A 26,132-nucleotide genomic window follows, 5' to 3' on the forward strand; every position below is an offset into this window, starting at 1 on the left:
CTAGGCTCCAGTTACCTAAGGCTCCTAGTTTATGGCCTTTTATCAAATTCAACTAATTATTTTGCTTTCATCTTCCATATAAACTGATTGATTCACAATTATATCTTAGGTAAGTAATAGAAATGTTAACAATACTAGAACTTGTATAAAATGCATTCTTGTCAAAAGTTTAAGGAAAGTTCTTTACATTATCAACATATTAAACTGTCTTTTTCAGTTTGAAACAAGTTTTTTTTTTAATCTTCCTTAATGGACTTCCAGCAATGTGATCAGAATGGAACAATATTACCTTTGTAGTTTCTGAGAAGTAATCTTGAATTCTGATGGCTATCAGTGTAGTAATTCAAGGATTTAATTACTGCCTATTCACCGGGTCACCTAATGTTATTTAATAAGACCAAACTAAATAAAAAAGAATTTCATTATTAAGCAAATGATGCAACACATTATAACAATAGCTGGTAATAAGATTTTTGAACTCTGACCTCTTTCCTATATTTATCTGTGATATATTTGACACTTTTTATTATACCTAACCCAGAGACATCTTCCTGACTAAATTGCAAAGATGCTGCTTTTTTTTAAAAAAGCTTTATTATAGTTTAGAATTTTCACCAAAGAAAAGAAAATCATATATAAATATTCAGATTCCTGGAAAAAACTGAGAATTCACATTTAGTTTAAATTTTGTTTCCTGGAATTCTGTTTCATATGGTTGTTGCCATTGCTGTTTTATAAATTAAGACTAACTGGCATGTACTGTCCAATATGTACTATGACTAACAACTACTTTTCTTTGTTTGGTAAATGTTGCAATAGATCATCTTTTCAACATTATCAGCCAATCTCAGATTCTTACAGTAATATGTTCAAATAAATGTCTTAATTATCATTCTCATTTCCCCCCATATTCTGTTTATGTCACAAACTGAAGAGAATAGATGAAGTTGTTCTATAACACTCACAAAATGCTTAAAGGAGCACTAATTAGCTCACCTAACAAAAATCTAATTGAAAGCAAGAAGAAGGTCACAAAAGAATGCATTTGGGCCTTTCAGTGCTCCTATGATATTCCTGTGGGTATCCATCTAAGCCTTAGAAGTTCTCTCCTGAGTGTAACTTCCTAACAATCCTACCATGGTTTCTGAAGCAAATTCGTACTCTTGTAATTCACAGTTGTCTCATAATGAACCTCAAGAAATCCATTTCCAAACTTCATCTGCTTTGATTGGAATGTACTGGATGATAACACAAGATGGTGCCATTTTTAATAAGGCGATAATAGACTAGATATCTTATAAGAATAGTCTTTTTAATTTCATGGAAATAACTGCTCAGCAATCAAAGTCTTAGGGATAGTCTTTATCGTGACAAAAGTTTTTAACCAAAGTTTCTTGGTTGTTAGGCTTCAGGATCAAGAATGGGGATTCTAAACAGTTTATCACATTCTCAATACCATTAGGACTCACTTTTAGAAAAGCACCCCATGTTTCAATGAGCTGCTGGGATTTCAGTCGTTTTCAGATTTATCTAAGTTCATAATTCTGAGGCTTGGTCCTGCTCAGTAATGTTGATGAAGGTCTGGAGACTCAAATAAATTTATTGCTTCATGCCACATAGAAAAGAACTTGAAGTTCCATCCCTATATTCAAGCACGTGTCTTTTTCATTGCTAGGCTGCTTAGTATGATAGCAAATAAACACAATCAAAACTGATGTCTTCTAAAGAGATTATAGTACTTAATGCCTGCTATTCTGGACCAATCAATCATTCATTCAAAAAATGATCTGATTATTGAGATAGTATTCAACTATTCATTGCTTTTCTTTTGTTGTATGGGGATTACTACTATAGATGAAGGGCACTCTCTACCAATGTGGCATAACGGCAGCATTCTAGAGAGGAGATATTTAGCATCTGATAATTTCATTTTATTTTTTAAAATCTAATTTCAGACTTATCACTAATCACTAATATGTTAAGTTAGGGCCTACACATCCTTAATCCTGAACTGATTCTATGAAATTACAGGATTTCGTGAGGTCTGTATAATCTAAACTAGGCTCCATTTCTAGCCTAGATTGACCAAAGAATCTAAATTGTACAGGGTACATTTTCTTTTAAGCCCTAATAATTAGGTAGCATTTGATTTCTGTTTTGTACTAAATGATAACTGGGACCTTCAATAAATAGCTCTAAGACTTTAAGAGTCATAGGATAACAACAATAATAATAGCTAGCATTTATATAATGCCTTAGGATTTGCAAAGGGCTTTGTAAATATTCTTTCATTTGATCTTCACATTAACCCTGGAAAATAGATGCTATTATTATTTCCATTTTACAAATAGGGAAACTGAGGCTCAAGGAGGTTAAGTGACTTGCTAAGGTCACTATGCTAAATACTGAAGATACAAAGATGAAAAAAGTCCCTGCTTTCAGAGATTGCATTTTAGTAGGGGGATGAGAACATATACATAGACACTCACATACAAAATACAAATGAGAACATAATTAAATACACAAGAGAGGATAAAGAGAATGAGATGAAAAATTAAGGAACGAAGAAATCACATTTTGCTATAGAGATTATGAAAGGCATTAAGAAGAAGATAGTACCTGATTTGAGTCTTGAAGGAAGGTACAGATACCAAAGTTTTAAAAATCTGTTTTTAAAAAGAGAATAAGTTTACATTTAAGAGGCATTTTGTAAAATATAGTTTCATAAGCAGTTCCTAAATGTATTTATAACACTGAGTACGAATCTCTCTATGCTGCCATTAAATTCTACCTTGTATCATACTTATCTGTGTGTATGCTATCTTCCTTACCTTGGACTTCCTGTGCCTTGAAGACAATCACTGTGATTTTTCATCTTTTTATCCCTAGCCTTAAGTAGTAGTAGTCTCTCGGTAACCGAGGATGACGACTGTCTTTGTGCGTTTTCATCTGTAATGTAGATGAGTGTGCACAAAGACACTTGTGTGTGGAGATTTAAGTGGAAAAGTCGATGCACAGAGACAGTCCCACTCTCTCGGCATTGGAAGCCTGGGTCCAGTGGCATGAAAAAAACATTACACCTGGAGACTTCCTCAGCTGCATTGGATGGCCGTGTTGTCTTTTGTGCTCCAACACACCCTAAGCACTCCACAGTGCTTTGCTGCGTCGCCCTCTCAGCCATTGAACCTTCTTATTGGTTTCTTCCATCTGTTCGGCAGAAGCAGTCTTCACATGCTGGGTGAGCAAAGCCCTGGTTCACCAGGGGTCTAAGACCTGATGGCTACCCTCACCAGGTTTAGCCGGCCTGTCAAAGCTGTTGCCCGGGGTGTGGCCGCTGCCGCATGCTAGCAGCTACTAGGAGCCACAAGTGAGAGCTGGATGTCAGGTGGGGGTCAGAGGCTAGAGAGCTGCCCTAGAAGGGCATGACAAGCCCTCCATACCAGAGATACCACTCCTCCCTGAACAGAAGGCCCTTAATAAATCTTACTGGTATTTTTGGAAGGAAATTTCAGAATATTAGCAAAGGGAATAATATTTATGGATCATTTGTTCTTGGCTAGAGATATTATTTTCAGACTTTGCACTTAAACTTTATTATTTGTAAGTATAACATGACAAACAAATGGTTATAAAATTGGAATAAGTTTTAATAGATTTACATAAACAAAAATCTAAATAATAGCTCATAAAGCACACAATTTTTAATCTATAATCTTTTTCTATTGTATGTCTAGAAATATTTTAAAATCTAATATGTTGGTGCTAATTAACCTAAAATTAACACCTAAATTTATAAAATTAAATTGTCCTTTGCTTTATTTTGTTTGGGATTCCCTAACTGCATTCATCATGATGTTCTTCATGAAGAATGGTATTAATAATAAGCAGAGACTAAAACTAATTGGTATTTACTGCTAATGTATTTGTGTGTAATGTAGTAGTTGTTTAATGATGGTACATTTGAGATGAATATGCCAAGGGCAATAAACTTTTGTATGCTGTAAAGTTTAACAAGCATGAAAACATTGTAAGCACAATGACTAAACCTTTTTTCCACCGAAACAGCAGGAATGCAGAGTTTTTTTCTTTATTGCCTCAGGTGACAAAAATGTGTAGAAAAAAGATAAGTGATGACAAAGCTTTGATGTTAATAAACCTAAATGGAAGTCAAAAATCAAAGTGTGTAAATGGCTAGGTTATAAAAAGAAAGATGATAGAGTTATACCCTGTAATTAGATGTAATTTGTGCTTTTGGCATAGCTATTTGTCATGAATGAGAGGTTGTCCTAATTTTTTCCCCTTCCTTATATAATGGAAGTACAATACCAATATATTCCACTGAAAACTTTTTATTTTAATCAGAAGGAAAAAAATGACTAACTGTATTGGACACCTAGAACTCATAGGCTCACAGGGTCCTAAATATCAAACTGGAAAGGACCTTAGAAGACATTTAATCCCACTTTTTCATTTTACAGAAGAGGAAACTAAGTCTTAGTGACTTGCCCAAGACCGCACAAATAGTAAATAAGCAGAGACAGGATCTGAACTCAAATCTTCTGAGTATAAATCCAGTGCTCTACCTACATTACCTCATGACCTCCAAAGCACAGTTTAATTTTAAATTTTGTAGTCTTTTCTATTTGGTCAATTGGTCCTTAGTAGATTACTCCAAAAAATATGCACTAGTAAAAGTGTTTTTAACCTTTTTTATGTTTTGGGCTCCTTTGGTTGTCTTGTGAAGGCTATGGATTCCTTCTCAGAATGTTTTTAAATATTTGTGAATTTCAGTTAGAAGTTAATGAAAACAAAGATGTAGGTCCTCTTCCCCCCCCCCCCCCATCCTCATTCTCAAAGTTCCTAAAATCTATCCATAGGCCTCAAATTAATAATCCTTGACAACTAATATAATAATGACAAATTCAAACTTGATATTTAATGCCCTCCCTAATCTCTCTGCTGATCTTGGGTTTTGTATCTCCAATTACCTTTCAAACAATTCAACCTGGATGTTCAATAATCCATTTTAAAATGAGTCCATCCAGTCAATGAGTCCAAAACTGAAGTCATTATTTTTCCCTTTCTAAACTCCCTTTCTAAAGTTCTCTATAACTGGCAAGGGTCCTTCCAGGCCCTCAGGATAACAAAGGACTCCTCACTATCTCTCATACCCCATATTCAATCTGTTGACAAGGCCTGTTGATTTGAACTTTGCAAGACATCTCTACTACATACCTTATTCTTTCCTCTGATACTGCTACCACCCTAGTTCAGGCCCTCATCAATTCACACTTAAACTATTGCAATAGTCTGCTGGTGTGTCTGCCAGCTTCAAATGTCTCTACAATTAATTCCATCCACTGTTTAGCTTCCAAAGTAAAAAAATTTTCTAAGACACAAGTCTTACTATGTTATTCTTTTACTCAAGAAACTCTAGGGGATTCCTATTGCCTCCAGAATCAAATAAAATCAAAGCCCTGTAAAACCTAGGCCCTTCTCTTCCCTCACTCTCTGTTCCTTTCCCGTCTGTAACTTATTTCCCAACAGGGACTCCTCAATCAAGTGACACTGGCCTCTTTGCTGTTACACTAAGGCATTACACCTCTTGGCTCTGGGCATTTTCATTGGCTGTCCTTCTATGTCTGTTATTCTTTTCCTCCTCATGTTTTCTCCTTGTTTCCCTGGCTTGCTTTCATATTCTAACTAAAATCCCATTTTCTACAGGAAGCATTTCCCAATTCTTCTTAATTCTAATCCCTTTTCTCTTTTAATTATATCCATTTTTTCCTGTATATAGCTTGTTTGTACATATTTGAATGCTTGTTGAGTGCCCTATTAGGTTTTGAGTTCCTTGAAGGCAGGGACTACCTTTTGCCATTTTTGTATCCCTAGCACTTAGCACAGTGCCTGGTATATAGTAAGTAACTTAATATTTGTTGATTGAGGACTAGCCACAGAAAATTTAAAATTCTAAACTTGCTTCTCTCTGCCAAGAAACAGATTCAAATACTATTCATTTAACACTTTTCAGCTTCTGTCAAGCAGTCAATCAGCCAGACAACAAACATTTATTGAGCACCTACTTTGTGCCAAGCACAGAACTAAGTGCTAGGAATACAAAAAAAGGCAAAGGGTAGCCTCTGCCCTTAATGATTTCACATCTTAATGGGGAGACAACAAATATGTACATGCAAGCTACAATACATGACAAAATAGGAAATAATAAAGATATGGAAGACATTAGAATTAAAAGGGCTAAGGAGAGGCTTCCTGAAGAAAATGGGATTTTAATTGGAACTTAGAGAAAGCCAGGGAAACAAACCAGGTAGAGAGAGCATTCCAGGCATGGAGAAATGGCTAAAGAATATGCGAGGAGCCAAGAAACTGAGTGTATTGTTTCTAGAACATCCAGGACATCAGAGTTACTGGATCAAAGAGTATGGAGTGGGGAGTAAAGATATAAAATGAGTGTAAGAAGCCTCAATTACCTCATTTGTAAAATGGAAATATAATCACCACTTATTTTCTAGGGTTGTTCACTGGAAGGATTTAATAAACTGAAATGTGCAATTGTTATCATTATCGTCCTGAATTCTCTTGGCCCCACTATGTGTTTAGGAAATACAAACTCTTTTTATATCTTTCATTTATTTATTTATTCGTTTATTTATATGTTCATTCATTTATTTATTTGTTTGTTTATTCATTCATTTATTTAGAAACCCTTACCTTCCATCTTGGAATCAATACTGTGTATTGGTTCCAAGGCAGAAGAGGGGTAAGGGCTAGGCAATGGGGGTTAAGTCTGGGGGTCTCACAGCTGGGAAGTATCTGAGGCCAGATATGAACCTAGGACCTTCCATTTCTAAGCCTAGCTCTCAATCCACTGAGTTACCCAGATGCCCCCTTCTTTTTATATCTTTTTAAGTAAATTCTAAAGTATATGAAAGCAATTATATTTTATAGGTATAAAAGACCTGGAATTTCATCAGTACTGGAAGCTCCCCATAGAAATGGAGATCAGTAACTTAGAAAGTTGTCTGGGGCACAGAGGAGGGAAATTTATCCTGAGTCACACACCCTGTAATGTGTCAGAGTCAAGTTTTGAGAATTCAGATTTTTCGTGTGACTCCAAGGCTAGCTCTTTTAATTTTATGCCGCAGTGCCTCTATGAATGACTTTTTTTTTAAACTACGAGGAACTAAAATAGTTTTAAAAGATTGTGAGCTTTTGTTTTTAGCTTTTAGAAACTGTAATGAATTTTTAGAAACTAGCAATTTATAATGGGATAGCAAAACAACAATCTATACTTTTTGAGAATCCTAGTAGTACGTCTTAAACCTACTTAACAGGTAAATTAAAAGGAAGTTAAGAAGACTTAAGAACTTCCATACTTCACCCTGCTGTAGCTGCTAAATTGTCTACATTATTCATGGGCTGTAGTCACTTCCACTTAATAGCTCTTCAAAGGCTATTTGTGTTCCTTCTAAAGCCTTTTTTTTTAAAAGCTAAACTTTCCCAGTTCCATTAAGACATCCTCAATGCCTATCTCTGCAGTTCCCTCATCATCCTCTGGAAATCAGTTAGTCAATAAGCATTTATTAAGTGCCTATCATGGGCTGGGCAGAAAGGTAAAAACCAGGTCCCAGCTCCCAAGGAGTTCACATTCTAATGGGGGAGGCAACATGCAAACAATTATGTATATACAAGATATATAAGGTGTAAATGGGAGGTAATCTCAGAGGGAAGCATGGCTTTAGCAGTGTGAGGATAGGGAAAAAGCCTCCTGCATAAAGTGTAATTTGAGGTGAGTCTTGAAGGAAGCCAGGAGTTGAAGGTGAGGATTATAACTTTGCTGTAAGAGGGGAAAAAAGGGGGAGGATTGCAGTAAGTAAAATTCCCAAGGCCTGCTTTGATCTCTGTGTTGTCAAAAATAATGCAAAAATAATGGATAACATTCCAGGCATCAGGGACAGCCAGTTAAAAGGCATAGAATCAGGAGATAAGAGTCTCACATGCAAGAAACAAAAAGAAAGCCAGTATTGATGGATTGTAGAGTATGTGGAAGAGAATCAGTTGTAAGAAGAGTAGAAAGGAAGGAAAGGGCAAAGTTTTGAAGGGGACTAAATGCCATATAGAGGATATTACATTTGATTGCTGAGATAAGAGGGAGCTGTTGGAGATTACTGAATTGGTGAGGTATACGGTCAGATCTACATTTTAGAAAAATCACTTTGGAAACTGAATGGAAAATGGATTGGAAAAGCAAAATTTGTTTGTTACATTAAAATTCCTAGGTATCTCCCACCCTCTCTTAATGTGTCCTAAGACAGCATTAATTTCTTTGATCATGTCATATTGCTAAATTAAGGGTTAGAATCAGGATGGAAGCTGTATGAATGGAGAAAAGGAACATATATGAAAGATTTTATGAAGGTAGAAATGACAAGGCTTGGCAAAAGGATGAATATTGGGTAAATAATGAAGGGGGAATTGAGGATGGCATTGAAGTTGTGAGCTTAGTTAGGGAGGATAGTGGTATCTGGAATAGTAAAAGGGAATTGCAAGGTCCATAGATATCCAGTTTTATAATTCTGGGCAATGTAACAAGCAAACAAAAAATTTTTTTGAAAAGAAAATTTAACTATTAAAAACAAAAACAAAAAAACCCCCTAGTAATAAGGAAGTTCAGAAAAGAGAAAGATTTGGGAAGAAAGAAAATGAGTTTTGTTTTGAGCATGCTGAATTTGAGATGCTGATGATACAATATACATACATATATATATATCACTAAACCTGTGGGAGCTGATGAGGTAACCAAGCAAGCCAGAGTAGAACAGAAGTGTCATGGACCTGATGATGCATGAGGCCCATAATACTCCCAAATGCAGCCTGAACCAGACTGAAATGTAAATTGGAAATACTTAATGAAATATATTAAAATGTAAAAAACAGATAATACATTTTAAAACTAGGTCAATGTATAGTCAAGAAAGATATTTATTTACAGTGTAGTAGACTTTTGTTTCTATTTGAGTTCTATTTGACCATGAAGGGAAAAGAAGGAATAAAAAAAGTCCAGTGACAGACCTTTGAGGAATACCCCAAAGGAAGTGGGTATGATTAGGAACAAATAGGAAAGAAACTGAGAAAGTGTGACGAGAGTGGAAGCATTTTGGCATATAAAGGTTTTTCTTAAAATATAGCATATATGATATGTAACATTATAATATATCTGGAGTATATAATATGCCAGGGGCAGTCTGCCTTCATACAGTGAAGTTATTACCTTCCTTATTCTGGATACTGTCTCTCTTTTTAAATGAAATTGAATTAATTTGTTTGTTAAATTAAAATTCCCAGGTATCTCTCACCCTCTCTCTTAATGCAGCCTAAGAACATTGGTTTCTTTGGTCATGTCATATTGCTATATTGTGCTAACAACCCACTTAAAATTCAAATCTTGTTCACATAAACTGTGGTTTGGCCATGACTTCTCCATTGGACTTTTCATTGAAGTTGCTTTTTTGAAACTTGTAAATTCAAAATGATTACTTCTGTTTTATAGACAAGGACACTGAAGGTAAAATGACTTGTCCAAAGTTGCAAAACTAATAAGCTTTTGATCCTATGACCAACCATAATTCCTCTAAAATAAATTATATATACATAATGTATAAATACAACACACGCATATCATACACAGGATAAACTATGTTAAGGAGAGAAAAGCACATTATTCACATCTATAAATGGCAGGAGAGATAATAATTCTTAGTGGCAATGTTTCTGAAGACCTAATAGTGAAATCTTTAGGACAACTGCCATAAGAGGGAGAAGATAAGCTTCATAGACTACTTACTGCTCAATAAGAAACCGAGAAAAATAAAATTATCATTGAATGCAGATATGAAATATAAACATTTAAATCAATTTATTGTCACTGTGTCACTCAATTAAGTAAAAAAAAACTACTCATTAGTTATAGATTGATGCATTAAAAATGCAGGAACCATAAACACAGTAAATGGACAAAGCACCAAAGCTGTATTATTTTTGACAACACAAAGATCAAAGAGGACCTTGGGAATTTTACCCACTGCAAACCCATAATTTTTTTCCCTCACAGCAGAGCTATAATTCAATGAAAGCAGAAGCATTCTCTTTTTTTGGATTCTAGTAAAATACTCCAACCACAGCAGTGATAGTTTAAAAATAATACAGAACTCTTAGAGAGTGTTCTTAGCTCTATTTAGGCAATATAGATTTTAAAAGCCCAGCTGCAATAAGTTCTTATGCTGTGATTATACATATTCGTCTAATCTTTAAGATGTTAACCTTTAAATTTACAAAAAGACAGCATATGGTGCTTGAAATTTAATCACTGCCATTTAGTTAGATATCATGTAGTTGCTTTGAAGAAGGTATGTTTGTAAGAGAGAAGAAATAAGAATAAAGATTTAGAGAGTTACTAGGCTATGTAGAATCCTAAAAAATAGAATGGCTCTAAAAATAAAATAGAAAACACTGAAATATTTCAGAGATATGAATGACAAACATGTTAATAAGGGGGAAATTTTAGTCACTTTGAAAAATAAAACAAACTTACAGATGAAAGCAAGGAAAAAGGAAAAATATCACTGTAGAGCAATATTTCTAAAAGAAGGAAAGACAATAATTTAGACCACAGTAAGGAATGTGTAGGAAAAAAAAGTGTGTGTGTGTGTGTATTTGTACCTGTGATTTCCCGAATGTGAGGAATTCTTGGTGTGGAAATTACTGTCATTGATGCAGGTCAGCAATTTATAAGTAATTTACTATATATAGTCTTTGGGAATTACCTGAGGCACTGAGATATTAAGTCACTTGCCTTTGGTCAGATAATCAGTATATATTTGAGGCAAGACAAACTCTGGTTATACTGACTCTAAGGTTGGCCATTAGCCACATTACCACAGTGTTAGGAAAATGCAAATATTTAAGTCTTACATAATATAAACATCTGAGACAAAGTAAGTACTTTCAAATGAATTGAAGATGGGCATTTATAAAATGTAACAAATTGCATCTCTACATAAGTTTGAAAAATTAAGCTCTAAGTAAGCTCCATGACCATTTTTCATATTTTATTAACTGGAAACAAATACTTATTAACATGAAAAATGTCAATTATAAACAACCAAAATAGTCATTACATGTAATATTTCTAAATGGAAGATGTATGACCAATAAAAGTCATCGCTGTTTCTATAGCTTAGGCTTAATCATGTCCTTACCTTGCTTACAAAAAAACCTTTACTGTCTCCCTAGACTTATTTCACTATTCCCCTTCACATACTCTATGCTCTAGCAAAAATGAACTACAAATCTTCTCCAAATATCTCAGGTGCCACTTTATCCATAAAGGCTTCTCAGCTAAAAGTGATCCTCTCCTACTTCCATCACTTAGATTTCCCTCCATAATTCTTGCCTGCCACTCTGAAAGACTTTTGTTAGGCACATAACATTCAGATTTATATAACAATTATTTGTGTAGAGGTTTAATCTTTACTACTATACTGTAAACTCCCTGAGGGTAAACATTATATCTCATTTAATCCTTGGGTTCTCAGAATATATTAGAGTGCCTTGCAAAAAGTAGGCACTTAATATTTTTGTTGAGTTAAATTGAATAGTATTCAATCTAAATTACAGTGGAGTACTTATAAATTTAAGTAAGATCATTCACCAACCAAAATTGTTTCATGGACCTACATCAATATATATGACTTGTTGAAGATTAAGAATGACCATATACATGCCAACAAAGGATGTTGGAAGGCTGTTACATTTATTCTAATAGACAAAAAAACAGCTGGCAAAAGTCTCTGAAAATCTTTGGTTAGCCCCTCACAGTTCTAACTACAACAGACAGCTGCTTGGCTCTGCACATGCCATAAAATGATCCCTCTCAACTGTGATCACTTCATCAAATGCAAAACAAAAATTAAGAAATATGAGTATTAACCATGCTGCAAGTCAATGTTAAAAATGATCAACCCAAACTTTAAATTAAGGCAATTTTTCTTCCTCTTAAGAAACTGATGTGAATAAATGTTCAGCCATCAAAATCTAATACTGCTTGACAACCTCACACTCAACACAATTTGATGATTAGCTCTCAAGTAGTTAGTTATCTTTGATTCAATCTGCAGCTGCCAAATGGAAACTGCAATGACAAACTATTGATGCTACTTTCTTTTAACATCATCCCACTCAAATAGATTTTCACAAGGTCCTAATATTCTCCTAGCCACTTCTCTTTTATCCATTAACCTGGAAAGAATGGGGTAAAATGGCTAATAGAGAGTTTATACTCAAGATGGGTAGGGAGCCTACCTAAATAGGTAAGTAACACTAAGCCAGCTGCCCACATGAAATACACCACATAGAACTAAAACAGCTGGTGGGTATAGCTGCTGAGACATCAATGGCCTTAGGAAAATTTTGTATAAAGGTAGAGGTTTCTTTTTTAGAAGGTAAAAAGGCAAATGTTATCTTGATACACAAAACCTGAGAGAATGGAGTGGACCAGTGAGGCTGACAATGATTCTTGGCAAAATTCTAGAATGTTCTATTAAAGGGATGGTTAGTGAACATGTAGAAAAGGCAATAGTGATAAAAAAGAGCCAGTCAGCATGGCCTCTTAAAAAAATTCTTTGAATTGGCTATCATAATCTCAAGTTTTTCTTCTCTATATTAAACATAAACAATTTCTTCATTCTCAAACAGCATGATTTCAAAGAATTTAAATGCTAACAGGTAAAAAGGTAAAAAAAATGCTTAAAAGGTAAAAACAATATTAGACTTCAAAAAGCAGTGCCTGAACCAAAAGGACAATGGGTTAACTTGGTGACCTCTAAGATTCCTTTGAATTCTGAAGTTCTGTGATAGAGTGAATTCTCTCATGGTCCTTTGCCATTCTGACATACTATGGGTTAAGCTGGGAAGACTGTCTGAAGAAAAGGTTTGTGAGTGAGGGCTGGTCAAGAAAAATGAGAAACAAGAGTTTTAGGCTACATGGACAGGAAGTAAGACACTTCCTAGCTGTGTGACCCTGGGCAAGTCATTTAATCCTCATTGTCTAGCCCTTACTGCTCTTCTGCCTTAGAACCAATACACAATATTGATTCTAGGATGTTAAGGTAAGGGTGGAAAAAAAAAAAGAACAAGGTCAAGCCTGGGTCTGTTATTTCAGTCATTCTAACACTTTGGGAAAGAGGAAACTGGGACCTGAAATGCAACTATAATGCAACTTCAAAAATATTACCCAAGCATTAATATTACAAGTAGTTAATATAAATCATCTTTGATAAAGATCCTTGATCACTACATTACATCCAGCTAAGTAAAGAAGAATTGTTAGACATTTATATACACTGAGAAATTTGATTATATCAATATTCTGATTTGAGGATTAAAGAATAAAGTACAAAATTAATTGCTTACCCTTATTCCCTGGAAATAAGCCATAAGCGATCAATTATCATGATCAATTGGGGGCAACAAAGTAAAACTTATATATATTATCTATTCACTAGGGGTATCTCTGAGTGGCACAAAACAGTAGATGGTTGATTAGGAAGAACTAATATTCAGAAGCCTGAGGGGTGATCAATATATCTTATCACATTTAAAGACCAACTTTTAAATACTTCAAAATAATTTTATACTATTTCTAGAAATAATTCTTCTCCTTAGTTCCTTATTTCTTTCAGCTTTTCCTTTAAAAATAGCTAGGACTTTTCAGTAGGAAAGGACAAATGATTTATAGGGTCATGAACAATGTGTATAAAGTCATAAGTTAAATAAATATTTCAAATGTGGATTTTCCACAAAACTTTTTTAAGCCTGTGACTTTTATTGTCAGTATAGTCCTCTAATTTGGCAATGTCATCACTCCAGAAAGGCTACTTTTTCCTTGTCACTATTTTTTCAATTGTTTTGAGGTCACCAGGGGGAGGCAGTGTCTACTAGAGCCATATAAATTTGGATGTTTTTGATTAAAGGAAGAGATAATCCTGATTTTCTATTTACTTATATGAACTCAAATCAACATTTATTAAGTACTATTTGTGCATGGTACTGTGGTATACAAAGATGTTTACTTCACATAGCTCCTGCTATTAAGAAACTTATTCCTGAATAGGGATGAAAAGTACCTATAGATGTAATTGTGATAAGATACCACTATAATAGGATCAGAAAATATAGTGGAAAGCATACTACTACACTTGGACTCAGGTTATCTAGGTTCAAATCTTTTTCTCTGACATCCATCTGTAAATACTTCAAGGATTTGCTGTTATCTTGTTATGTATGTGCAGTTAGGGATGGGAATAGCATTTATTAAACATCTGTTATTCCAGTATGGCTCTTCATCAGATTGGATGTACAGAAAGGAAAACTGAATCAAGCTTTTGGCCTTTCTGCCACTAAGGTGTAATAGACAGCAGTTGGAATGTTGGAGTGAAGATATTGACAATGATAACAGTTGGTGCGGGGGAGGGAAGACTTGGAGAGTGACAGTTGCTCTCTAGGACTCTCTTTCCTGGTCCTCAGACTGGAAGGAGAGCTCTTTCCCTGTCTTGGGATAGAAGTACCTCTATTCCTGGATTTTTATCAACTGTGTACTCTACCTGGACTCCTGTGATCATGTCATTGAACAAAAGGATTTAAGGGGAGCTGCTTGAACTTAAGGCCGGTCTTTAGGGATGCTAGCCTGAAGAGACAGGCCCAACCAGCTCTGAAGGTCAGAACCTTTTCTTCCTCTTGCTGTCTACTGCTAAGACTTTGAATTTAAGAAAGCTAGCATAGATTAGCATAGACAGTAATGAAAGAAACCTTCCAACAGCCTGTGAGGCCTGGCCTCAGCTAAAAGCTGAGAGAGACTCAAACCCAGTCTGGGAAAAGTATAGGGAACCCCCCTTCCCTTTACTGATACCTTCCTGATCCAAACTTGTTATTAAATTCATCTTTATTTAAATGACCTGTAGTCAGATAAGAGGACTATCATTTCAAAGGAACATAGAGGGAGCAGAAGCTAAGGATAGCTATTCAATCGGTCCTTATTCTTTATTTCATAAATGGTCCTTACTCCATTCCTGGTTACAAACCCTTCCTTATCCCTTGTACCTCTTCAATTCTCAACAATTCCTTTAACTATTACATGTAGAAACTCAAAAGACAGAAGCTTGCTCTGTTTGGGACTGCAATGTATTATCTCTGCCACAATACTCTTCTAGCGAATTAAGAAAAAAAGGAAACTGGGGAAGGATGCCAGAGTGTGCAAGGATATACCAGATTTGCCTGAAGCAAAACCTTCCTTATCCCCTGTACCTCTTCAATCCTCAAACAATTCCTTTAAAAATTACAGATGTAGCCTTTAAGTAGCTACATCCAATCTGGTGAAGCGCCTCAATAATATATCATAATGGATATACAGTTTGGGAGCCATGCTGGAATTTGTACTTCACTGGCATCAATCAATGAATATTAAGTACCTTCTATATGCCAGGCATTATATACTATGTGCTAAAGATACAAAAAAGAGGCAAAAGACAGTCCTGCCCTCAAAGAGTTCACAATCTAACGGGGGGACACAACATGCAAACATATATATAAAAGCAAACTATGTACAGGGTAAGTAGGAAATAATTAACAAAGGAAAGACACTGGAATTAAGAGGGGTTAGGAAAGGTTTCCTGGAAAAAGTAGAATTGTAGTTGGAACTTAAGGGAAGCCAAGGAGGTCAGTAGATGGAGTGGAGTTGGGAAAGCATCCTAGGCATGGGAGACAGCAAGAGATAATGCCCAGAGCCCAGAGTATCCTGTTTATGGAACATCCAGGAGGCCAGTATAACTGGATCAAAAATATCTCAGGGAATAAGGTTTAAGAAGCCCAGATAGATGGGAGGGGGTTGGATTATGAAAACCTTTGAATGCCAAACAGAGTATTTTAATTCTGGAGGCAATTGAGAGCCACTGGAGTTTAATGAATAAGTGGTTGACATTATCAATTTAGTAGCTGAATAAAAGATGAATTGGGGAGAGACTTGAGGCTGACAGAACCAGTAACAGGCTATTGAAGTAATCCAGGCATGAGGTGATTGAGGGCCTCTACTAGTGAGGTTAACAGTGTCAGGGGAGAGAAGTGGGGGGAATGGTATTTAAGAGATGTTGCAAAGGTGAAATCAACAGGCAATGGTATCAGATTGGATGGGGAGAAGGTGAGATAGATTGAGGAGTTCCGGGGTGACTTCTAGGATATAAGCCTGAAGGACTTGGAAGGATGGTGCTGCTCTGTGAAAGTAATAGGAAAGGTGAGTGCAGAGGGAGGAGGGACATGTTTAGCAGGAGGAGATTATGAATTCTGTTTTGGATATATTGAGTTTAGGATGTCTACTGAATTCCACTCTGAAAAGCAGTTGGAGATGTGACACTGGAGGTCAAGAGAGAATGTGACAGGATAGGTAGATCTGAGAATCATCAACATTTCTATCAGCTTAAAAATGGTGATTAAAACCAAGGGAGTCAATGGGATAATCAAATGAAGTAATATGGAGGAAGAAGAGATGGTCCATGACAGAATCCTGAGGGACATCTATGGTTAGAGGGTGTGATTTGGAAGAATATCCAACAAAGGAAAGAGAGGAGCAGTCAGATAGGCAGGAGGTAAACCAAGAGAGAGTGGTATCCCAAAAACCTAGAAAGAAGAGTATCAGGGAGGAGCGAATGATTAACAGTGTCAGAGGCCAAAATGGGGTGATTGAGAAAAGGCTATTGGACTTGGCAATTAAGAGAACTTGAGTAGCTTTGGAGAGTTCAGGTTTGTAGAATAAGGTCAGAAACTAGACAGTGAGAAGAAAGAAGAAGAACCTATTGTAGCTGGCCTTTTCAAGACAAAGGGCAGAGGAGATATAGGATGATAATAGAGGTGTAAGAATCAAATGAGTTTTTTTTATGATAAAGGAGACATGGTTATGTTTGTAGGCAGTATGAAATAAGCCAACAGACAGGAAGACAGAAAGGAAGTGAAAGAGTAGGAATGACAGAGGACCAGTCTTCTGGAAGAGATTAGATGGAATGGTTTCACTTGAAAAAGTAGATGGGTAAGCCACAGAAAGGAGTAAAGTTGCTTTGTATTTCACTAGTATAACCTTCAAGAATACAGAGTGGCCATTATCATAGGTAAATAATATAAAATGGGGATAATATTTGTAATATCTATCACATAGGGTTGTTGTGAGGAAAGCATTTTGTAAATCTTAAACTGCTATATAATATGCCATATAAATGCACATAATAATTATCAAATAATATTATTTTTAATTTTTAATAATTATTATAATTTTATTTAATTTTATTATTATAATTTTAATAATTATTTAATAATTATTAAAAGTTAAAATTATTATGTACATAGAAAATCTCAAATAGCATATTATGAAATCTGAGGAGGAGGGGGATCGTTATGTCTATAATCAGGGAAGGCAGTAAAAAATATTTCTGTTGTGCCTTCAAGGATTAAAAAAAAGATTTCAGTGGGCAGAGACTGGGAATGAGGTATGTTTCAATTCAGTAATAAGGGATGTCATATTCTACAGAACTCTAATCTTGCATTGATAACTGCTTGCTGGATATTATCACCCAGATGCCCCAATTAGCACCTCAAGAGTAACATGTTCAAAAAAGAACTCATCTTTACCATTAAAGCCTCCTATTCTCCAGATTTTGCTTTTGTTTGAATTTTGAATTCAAAATTCTCCTAGTCACATACATTTAAAACCTCAGAGTGATAGTTAACTATTCTCTCTGTTACCTCCTATAACCAATTAGTTACCTAACCCTGTCATTTCTATCTTCACAATGTTTTACAGATCCATCCTCTTTGCCACTACTTAGTCACCATCCCAATTTCAGCTCTCATCACCTATTTTTTTTTTGAAAAATTTATTTAGTCAATTTAGAAATTTTTCCTTGGTTACAAGAATCATGTTCTTTCCCTTCCTTCCCCAACTCCTTCCCATAGCTGACACTCAATTCCACTGGGTTTTATATGTATCCTTGATCAAAACCTATTTCCATGTTGTTGATGTTTGCACTAGGGTGATCATTTAGAATCTATATCCCCACTCATATCCCCATCAATCCATGTGATCAAGCAGTTGTTTTTCTTCTGGGTTTCTACTCCCACAGTTTTTCCTCTGAATGTGGTTAGTGTTCTTTCTCATAAATCCTTCTGAATTGTTCTGGATCATTGCATTGCTACTAATAGAGAAGTCCATTACATTCGATTGTACCACAGTGTATCCATCTCTGTGTATAATATTTTCCTGGTTCTGCTCCTTTCACTCTGCATCAATTCCTGGACGTCATTCCAATTCACATGGAATTCGTCCAATTTGTTATTCCTTTGAGCACAATAGTATTTCATCACCGACAGATACTACAATTTATTCAGCCATTCCCCAATTGAAGGGCATCTCCTCATTTTCCAACTTTTTGCCACCACAAAGAGCGCAGCTATGAATATTCTTGTACAAGTCTTTTTCCCTTATTATCTCTTTGGGGTATAAACCCAGCAGGGCTATGGCTGGATCAAAGGGCAGACAGTCTTTTAGCACCCTTTGGGAATAGTTCCAAAGCCTTCCAGAATGGTTGGATCAATTCACAACTCCACCAGCAATGCATTAATGTCCCAATTTTGCCACATCCCCTCCAACATTCATTACTTTCTTTTGCTGTCATGTTAGCATCTGCTAGGTATGAGGTGGTATCTCAGAATTATTTTGATTTGCATTTCTCTGATTATAAGAGATTTAGAATGCTTTTTCATGTTCTTATTAATAGTTTTGATTTCTTTATTCATGTCCCTTGCCCATTTATCAATTGGGCAATGGCTTAATTTTTTGTACAATTGATTTAGCTCCATATAAATGTAATTAGACCTTTGTCAAAGGTTTTTGTTATAAAGATTATTTCCCAATTTTTTGCTTCCCTTCTAATTTGGTTGCATTGGTTTTGTTTGTACAAAAACTTTTAAATTTGATGTAATCATAATTATTTATTTTGCATTTTGTAATTTTTTCTAATTCTTGCTTGGTCTTAAAATCTTTCCTTTCCCAAAGATCTGCCAAGAATACTATTCTGTGTTCACCTAATGTTCTTATAATTTCCTTCTTTATATTGAAATCATTCACCCATTCTGAGTTTATCTTGATGTAGGGTGTGAGGTATTGATCCAATCCCAATCTCTCTCACAGTGTCTTCCAATTTTCCCGGCAGTTTTTGTCAAATAGTGGATTTTTGTCCCCAAAGCTGGGATCTTTGGATTTATCATAGACTGTCTTGTTGATGTCATTTACCCCAAGTCTATTCCACTGATCCTCTTTTCTGTCTTGTTTTGATGACCACTTCTTTATAGTATAGTTTGAGATCTGGTACTGCTAGGCCACCTTCCTTCACATTTCTTTTTCATTATTTCCCTTGATTTCCTTGATCTTTTGTTCTTCCAAATAAACTTTGTTATGGTTTTTTCTAATTCAGTAAAAAAGTTTCTTGGTAGTTGGGTATGGTACTAAATAAGTAAATAAGTTTGGATAGGACTGTCATTTTTATTATGTTAGCTCATCCTACCCAGGAGCAATTAATGTTCTTCCAATTATTTAGATTTAGTTTTAATTGTGTGGAAAGTGTTTTGTAGTTGTGTTCATATGGTTCCTGTGTTTGTCTTGGCAGATAGATTCCTAAGTATTTCATATTGTCTAGGGTTATTTTAATGGGAATTTCTCTTTCTAATTCTTGCTGCTGAGATGTGTTGGAGATATATAGAAATGCTGATGACTTATGTGTGTTTATTTTGTATCCTGCAACTTTGCTAAAGTTGTTGATTATGTCCACTAGCTTTTTAGTTGATTCTCTAGGATTCTTTAAGTAGACCATCATATCATCCGCAAAGAGAGATAGCTTGGTCTCCTCACTCCCTATTTTAATACCTTCAATTTTTTTTCTTCTCTAATTGCTACTGCTAATGTTTCTAGTACAATGTTAAATAATAGAGGTGATAATGGGCATCCTTGTTTCACTCCTGATCTTACTGGGAATGCTTCTAGTTTATCCCCATTGCAGATGACGTTTGCTGATCACCTTTTGCCAGGTTCCTAACTTCTCTTTCTGCTTCTAATCTCTTAACTATACAAATCATCTTCTATGTGATTTTCAAAACAACCTTCCAAAGGGACAAATCTAACTATGTCCCTCCCTGCCCAAGAGCTTCAATGGCTCCCTATTATTTCTCTAAGACAAAATAGAAACTCCTTTGCTGGGAATTGAAGGCCTAATACAACATGCCTCCAAACTAGCTAGCTCTATTTCATATTACTAACTTTTGCACATTCTATATCCCCATGCCTCTTATGTTTTGTACATAATAGGTACATTTAAAATGCTTGTTCAATTGAAGTTAAGGAATCCAGTTTCACTAGACTGTAATGCACAAAAAGGAGAACTGAATGATATAAGATTGGATGGGTAGGATGAAGTCAGGCCATAGAAGACTTTGACTATTAAGCTAAGGAGTTTATTTTTTATTTGTCAGGCAAGGGTGAGAAATTTATGGATAGGAGTGGCAAGACTAGACCTACTTACTAGGAATATTGCTTTCTTAGTAGTATCAAGGAAGGCATAAAAAGAGAGGCCAGTTAGGAAGCTATTCTAAAAGTCCAGTCAAGAGGCAATGATGATCTAAATCAGGGCAGCAATAGGAATAGAAAAGAAAAGACAGATGCCAGATATATTTCAGGGAAACATTTGACAAGACTCAGTAGCTGATTAGATAATCAACAGGTTATCAAATCAAGGAAGTCAGAACAATTGAAATGTGGGGCCAGCAAGCAACAGCTGCTCATAATTGTCCTGAGGATTGTATTAGTAACTCTCCTACTCAAAGACTGTCAGTAGGCAATAGATAATAAAAATAGGTAGATGCAGAATTTTATGTCTGGTGTTTTAGGTTGATTCATATTATCTCTTTCAGGACTGACTATTCACAAAAGAAGGTAAAAAAAGAGCCAGATGGGAATTCTTCATGGTAAATCAATGTGGTTTAATGGGTTTGGTGTTCCTACATGGCTTTTTCTATATATACATATGTGCTAGTGTTTCTCTATGGTTGGAGAAATCTTGTTTATTGGGCCATGCTGCAACCATATTATAAAAGAACCCTGACTTATGCATGTAAATGGGATTGAAATGGTTCAAATAAAATCTCTTTTTAAAAAACAAAAGAAAACTGTAAAAACTAATTGAAAAAAAAAACTGGAGCTCCAGCAGTCTGAAACTGACTAGCCTCTCTCAGCCTTTGAATCTAGATAGATTCAAAGTTCCCTCCTAGGCACAGGAGCCCAATCCCAAACCCAGAAGTAAGGGGGTGGGGGGGGTCCCTTCCTAGCATGGAATAGGTCCAATTCAAGACCAATCCCACACCAGGAAGTAGGGGGCATGGTCTCTCTCCCAGGACAGGATTGATCCATTCAAGACTAATCCCATTCCAGGAAGTAGTAGGGAGGGACTCCTGAGGCACCTGGCCTGGGTTGAGCCAGAGGTTGGAAGTAAATTACTTAGTTCTAGGCTAGATAGCTTACACTCTTTCCATATTTTGTAAATAAATCTCTTTGGAATAAATTAAATTCCTGGTGACTCTATTCTTAAATAATCCAGTCCAACCTTTTTTTAAAAAATAAAATAACCACTTTTCCCCCTTACAGAAACAGAAAATCAAAAGATCATAGCTGAAAACCAGTCTTTAAAGACTAGAATGGAGCAAGTAGAAGCCAATGATCTCACAAGACAGCAAGAATTAATAAAACAAAATCAAAAGAATGACAAAATAGAAGGAAACATGAAATTGAGAAGACATTGAGAAGACAACTGACTTGGAAAACAGGAACAGGAGAGACAATTTGAGAATCATAGGCCCACCTGAAAACCTAGAAATAAACAGAAACCTTAACATTATACTAAAAGAAATTATCCAAGAACACTGTCCCAATATTCTTGAACAAAAGGGCAAAATAGACATCGAAAAAGTCCATAGATCACCCTCTACATTAAATTCTCAAAAGAGGAAGTCCCTTGGAATGTAATTGCCAAATTCAAGAACTTCCAAGTTGCAGAGAAAATATTGTAAGAAGCTAGTGAGAGACAATTCAGATATCAAGGAGCACCAATCAGGATTACACAGGATCTGGCAGCCTCCACACTAAAGGACCACAAGGCTTGGAATATGATATTCAGAAAGGCAAGAAAATTGGGTCTACAACCAAGGATCACCTTCTCATCAAAACTGACTATATATTTTCAGAGGAAAGTATGGGCATTTAACAAAATAGAAGACTTCCAAATATTTGTAAAGAAAAAACCAGAACTAAATGGAAAATTTGATGACTAAATACAAAATTCAAGAGAAAAGGTAAACAAGAAAGACAGGGGGAAAAAAATCTTTTTTAAGGGCTTCAGTTTATATTCCTATATTGAAAAATGATATTTGTAACTCAAAAACTGTATTCACTATCATAATCATTTGAAGAATTATTCATAGGCAGAGGTTGGGGTACTAAGTGGTTTAAGATGATATGTAAAAAAGAAAGGGGGAATAGAAGATGGCACCAAAAGAAAAAGGAATTAAAAAAATAGGATAAATTATACCATATAAAGAGGTGCATGGAAGGGAGAGGGGAAGAATACTATTATAAGAAAGAGAGGAAGAGAGTGCTAATAGGTAATACTTAAACCTTACTCTCAGTGGAATCAACTCTGAGAGGGAAAAGCATCTAGATCCATTGGGGTATCAAATTCTATACCCTAGAGGGAAGTTGGGTGGGAAAAACCAAGGTGGGGGGAGTGGGGAGTACCAAAAGGGAGAGAAAGGGGGGAGGGAATTTAATAGATCAGTGGAAAGGAAACAAGACTGACAGTTGGTGGGGGAAGGGGCAACTGGGAGTGGCAGTTGGGTCTTGTGACTAGCACTTCCTTCCTGCTGGGGTTTGACTTCCTTCCTGGTGTAGGAGGAGGGAGGAGGTTTGTGCAGCCCAGTCTGGAGTGGAGTACCCTTACTCTGTTCAGCCTGAAGACACAGGCTTCTGAAGGTTAGAACTGTTCTTGTGTGTTTTCTGTCTACTGCTAAGATTCTGAATTTGACAAAGCTAGCACAGATATAGATGGGAGGGGAAGAAACCCTCCACTAGCCTTTGAGGCTGAGGCGTGGCCTCAGCTCATAAAGCTGAGGAAAACTTCAACCTTATTTAGGGAACATCCCTCACCCCTCTTTCCTGATACCTCTCCAAACCAACTGGTTATTAAACTTTATTTTATTTGAATTCATAGTCAGATAAGTAGACTATCTTTTCTCGGCATGGAGGGAGCTGAATATCAATTCAGTCATTCAACCACAAACAGTCCTTATCGGACCCTGCTGCTTCCTCTCCACAGGGGGCATCTCTCTTCTTTGCCTCACCAGCAGAAATATTCCCTCTCTCCCCACAATTCCTCCATACCCTGCTACAAATCTCCCATTATCCCAGTTTTTTTCATATCCTCCCCATCCTTTCTTAATAAATATTACAGTTTTTGGCAGAGCCAGCTAGATTTTCCAACCTATTTTGTCAAGAATTTGGGAGAAAGAAGGTCTACATACATTTCAAAAGCCTGTATGACTGTGGAAAGTAACCATTTTGAGAGCAGTGTTGGTTGAGTGCAACTAATCTGCCTAGTGGTACCATACCCAAAAGAAACCACGCCTCCTGAAGGGAGGAGGGGAATCTTAAAGGGCCAGACTTAAAAACATTTTTTTTCTGTTGCAAAAGACTTTTCAAGATACAAGATGGAAAAAAACCTATTACTTGTCATGGGTTATCTAGCTTTGATCGGACATTTCTTTTATATGTTTTACAACTTATTTTTTGTCACAATTCTAGATTATATTTATTTTCTGTTTAGGATCTATGAAAGTTTGCAATGGCTGAATATAAGTATATATCACTTGATTTCATTCATTCCCACTTATGCTGGAGCATTATTCTTCTTGATCAAATTATACAATGCCCTAAAAAAAGGTGTGCATCTAATTTATGGGAAAAAAGCAAAAGAATGAAATGGCTGTGATGATTTTAGCCATGAGGGAGGAGAGGATGCAACTAAAGCAAATGATTAAGCAACTGACTGAGGAGAAACAATGTGGCAAAGGTTTTAACACACAACATGACATACCTAAAAATAACAATGTACTTAAGCAAGAAAATACAGATGGGGCTGAAGGTAGAATACCAATATTGCCACTAAGGGATCAAACAAGCCTACAACCAGATAGCAGTATAATTCATATTAAAACACATAAACCAGGGGCAGCTGGGTAGCTCAGTGAATTGAAAGCCAGTCCTAGAGACAGGAGGTCCTAGGTTCAAATCTGGCCTCAGACACATCCCAGCTGTGTGACCCTGGGAAAGTCACTTGACCCCCATTGCCTAGCCCTTACCACTCTTCTGCCTTGGAGCCAATACAGTATTGACTCCAAGACAGAAGGTATGGGTTTAAAAAAAAAAAACAAAAACACATAAACCATTTACAACAGCTGACCTTGGAAGTCTGAAAAAATGGATGCCTTCCTGGTTTTCAGAACCTACGAGATATTTAAAAGAATTTAAAAGAGCAATTAGGCTTTATGATCCAGTCCAGGACACTGAAATTCTTCTCTCAGAATTATTTTCAAAAAAGGGAAAAACAACAATTCATTGATAAAATAAGAAACAATCCGAATTTAACATCACGGCAGAGGAAGGAACAGAATTAGAGTTATCTAATAATGAAAATCTACATTAACAAAAAAGGCCAGAGAAGATCTGTTAGAGGCAATGAAAAGTTTTTCAAAAATACCAGATACTTGGGGACAATTTGAGAAATCGAGACAGGAAAGTAGGGAACATACATCAAAGTTCCTCGTTGAAGTAGCAGAGGATGTGCTTGAATTTAAAAATTTAACTGAACAAAATTTCCAACACATAAGGAGACAATTTGTGAAAGGCAGTAACACACCTATTAGATTGTATTTTAAACTTCAATGCCCAGATTGGGAAACACTAAGTCTGGAAGATTTAAGAAAAACTGCAACTTACATATTTTCAGGTCATAAAGAAATCCTAGAGGAAAAGGAGGAAATAATAAAAGAGCTTAAAGCCAAGCTCAAGGAGGCAAATAGCTCATTTAAAATAAAACATAAAGAAATTGAAGAAATAAAAAATCTAGCCACTCTGCAATCATACAAACCCACAAGAAATTACACAGAAAGCAATCAAAGGAGTAATGTACTCAAATATTTCCTATGTGGAAAAATGGATCACATGGTTCAAAACTGTTATTTAAAGGCACAATTATTCCAAGCTAATAACAAACAGAGGTCTTAGAAAAGCAATGTAAAGTATAGCAGCAATAATATACAAACAAATACAAAATGTTGTGATTGTAATTGCAAGACTTCATTGCAAACACCAAATTTAGAAACCATGGAGAGATATATCCAACAAGGAGCGAAACCACACTATTCGCAATTAGTCTCAGGTGCTGCCAAACAAAGTCTGTTATGAAGCCAGGTGCATGGGGTAACATCAAAAAGGAAAAATGGGAAAGGAAATGGGAAAAATGAAATGAAAGGAGATTGCATGCAGATAGAATTTGGGGTACCAAAAGCACAAAACAAAACTGAAGAACAGATAGAAGAAGAAATCCAATTAGATAATGATGTAACAGAGATTAAAGAGAAAATTTTTGGAATGGTGGAACAAGCTACAAAGAAAGAGGAAGGAACAGAACTGGCAATAGTCTGTAATATACAAACTGCAAATGAATTAAAGCAAATGAGCAAACAACAGAAGGGTTCAATGGGGAAAATGAAATAACAGAGAACATTCAAATTAGCAGACCTCCTGGAGACAATGACACTGAAGGCAGGGATGATATTACAAAAGAAAATACCAATGACATAACAGAAAAGTCAACCTTAAATCCGTTTGCAGAAGAATTCCAACCAATAGTAACTGCACA

The 26,132-nt window shown here is 35.8% G+C and overlaps 1 protein-coding gene across 1 annotated transcript in view; it reads right to left on the reverse strand.

Moving 5' to 3' along the window:
• Window positions 1-26,132, reverse strand: part of MICU2 (mitochondrial calcium uptake 2) — a 186,467-nt gene that overhangs the window by 146,082 nt on the left and 14,253 nt on the right. The window lies entirely within an intron of this gene.

Source organism: Monodelphis domestica, chromosome 4 (assembly GCF_027887165.1).
Source record: "Monodelphis domestica isolate mMonDom1 chromosome 4, mMonDom1.pri, whole genome shotgun sequence".
Classification (NCBI taxonomy): Eukaryota; Metazoa; Chordata; class Mammalia; order Didelphimorphia; family Didelphidae; genus Monodelphis; species Monodelphis domestica.